This window comes from Drosophila virilis, chromosome 3 (assembly GCF_030788295.1).
Source record: "Drosophila virilis strain 15010-1051.87 chromosome 3, Dvir_AGI_RSII-ME, whole genome shotgun sequence".
In the NCBI taxonomy this organism is placed as follows: Eukaryota; Metazoa; Arthropoda; class Insecta; order Diptera; family Drosophilidae; genus Drosophila; species Drosophila virilis.
In genome coordinates, this window is record NC_091545.1 from 12,977,562 (window position 1) to 12,980,000 (window position 2,439).

Consider the following 2,439-nt stretch of genomic DNA (forward strand, 5'->3'; position numbering starts at 1 on the left):
ATGGGTGGGCGGGCCAGGAAATGTGTGAAGGGGAAGCGGGGGCGGGGGGATCAAACTTGAACAATAGCAAAATGCGTGGCGGGCAATGGCAGAGCGCAGACACTGGGGACAGCCGCATGTGGGGTATAAAAAGAAATGTGTGTACGCCAACAGGCAACAGGAAAAAACATTCTAAACGTTTTTGATGGAAAACTTTGGGGAGCTTTTTGGCTCGCCAAACTCCTTGAAGCTACAGGCCACTCAAATTATGGAAAAAATTTTGTGGCTGCCAAAAAAAAAAAATTAAGAAAAAAAAAGAAATGAAATGAAGGAAACGAATGCAGCAAGAAAATATGCTGGCTGGCTGCCACTTGAAGTCAATAATTTGTGCCGCGTTTTTACAGCAATTCAATTAAAGCCACACACACACAGATAGAGAGGCAGAGAGCGCACAAATACAACAACAAAAGCAGACAAAAGATGCAATTGAGTTGGTGAAGGGTTGGCCAAGAGTCCATTGCATGGCCGGAAGTGGTTGCAGCAACTTTTGCCGAGTGCCATTTGGCACACAAAAGATGGATGACGCTGAATGAGACAGACAAAGAGTAAGACAGAGAGAGAGCGATAGAGAGAGAGAGAGAGCACTCAAGTCTTTTGGGTTCTGCGGAATATGTGGCAACGCCGCCGCCGCCAGTCGGAAGTTGATAATCAATGGATTGCTTTAAGCTACACCTTTTCCAACCAGAAACGGTCCAGACGGCAACCCGACTGACTAACTGGCTGGCTGCAAAGGCAACTGCTAATGAGCTTACGCATGCTTATGGCTAACTGGCACTTAAATATTCGTATAATCTGGCAAAAGAGTTGAACGCTAAAAGCCCTATGCATAAAACAATAGGAATAGCATAGTAGCTTAAAGCTTACTTGTATTTAAAATCCGGCCAACAGCTTTTATGTGCTTTTCAAGCAGCTTAGATCCTCCGTGCGAGAAATACGCACGAAGCAAAAGCCTTTGCCTTGAAAGATTGTTGTGAATACCAAGGCTGCAAGTCCAAAAACCATTTTCGGATCAATGCCTTGAGGTTCAACCCACAAGCCTGCTTCTTGTATTCATGAATCCAGGTGTGTGTGTGTCTGAAACTTGCCTCACTACAGTTTTAAACATTTTCAACTCAATTTATGAAAACTATAAGATATTTAATCAGTTCATTTTTCATATCTGGCGTGCTGAAACCATTGTTTGCAAAAATGTTGCGATTACTTTTAAATATAAGAAGATGAGAGCAATCCATAAAATTTGGTTGGGTTCAAGCTTAGCCAACTTAGCCAGTTGAGGGTTCATTTCATATATTTTGAAATTTAGCTGCCAAGTGCCGTTGACCTTCGAGCTGGCCACTTATTAGGGGTTAGCCCAGGTAGCCTTGGCAACTATCGGTTTCTTTTCATCTGCTTGGTTCTTTTCTTCGTGATTATTTGCATTATGTTTTCTGTTTGGCTACCATTTTAAATGCCTTTTGTTGGTGTATTTGGTTTAGTTGACATAAATCTTGCTCACTTTACAACAGACCCCACCCTGCCGCCCGCCTACGCCACGCCCTTAAATGGCGTTCTCGTTGACATTTTATTTAACATGCATATTTTTATTTCATTTTGCCAGAGCGACTGTCAGCGCTGTGCAGAAAGATTTGAGACAGTCGGACAGTGAGACGGACAGACAGACAGACAGGCAGGAACGACATTCAGCCAGCGATTTTTGCATTTGGCGCTCTTAAAAAGCTTATACAAATTACAAGGGAAACGGGCGGGCTGGCAAGCTGACGGGCTGCTTGGCATATTTTTTTTTTAGGGGCGTGTCAGCTTGGAGAAAGCAAGAAAACTTGGAAATTAGATTTTTTAATATTTTATGCAGTCATCACAGCATTTTGTGGCCTTAAAACGCAGACATACACAATATAAAATTCATGCAAAAATTTATATATATAAGCTTCTCGTATATATGTGTGCGTATATAAATTCTGCATATGTACGTCTGGTATATACGATATACAAATATTTCTTTGAGCATTTTCATTTGCATATTGGAGCATGTTTAAATGCTTTGCGCTTTTCTAATTTCATGTCAAGTTGACAATTTGGGCAGTCAAATGCATGAAATGGATATGTGACAGCAATTTCTGGGAGGGGGGGGCGAGAATGGTTTTCTACGCCTGCCAGACATACCATAAATATAAATGTCGTATGTGTTGCCTGTATGCCTAACTTACTGCTATATTCGAGAGTTGAGCTTAAATTTAACGCATAAATTCAAATAAAAATTGCAGAATTTTCTATTTATGGGCTAGCGATGAGCGTTTGTCGGTTTATTTCACAAAAAGACTCAAACCTTTCCTTTTGCTTTTAATATTGATTTCTCCTTTGCAGCTGCCCTGGTTAAGTCATGTTAAGTCGTGTTTATTTCTT

At 41.1% G+C, this 2,439-nt stretch overlaps 1 protein-coding gene across 1 annotated transcript in view; it reads right to left on the bottom strand.

Moving 5' to 3' along the window:
* Positions 1 to 2,409: 2,409 nt before the first annotated feature.
* The window catches only part of LOC6623648 (uncharacterized), a 1,204-nt gene continuing 1,174 nt past the window's right edge, over positions 2,410 to 2,439 (bottom strand). The window contains exon 1 of the mRNA XM_002047306.4: positions 2,410 to 2,439. This exon is cut by the window's right edge and continues 1,174 nt beyond it. The gene's annotated coding sequence lies outside the window, so the exon portion shown is untranslated.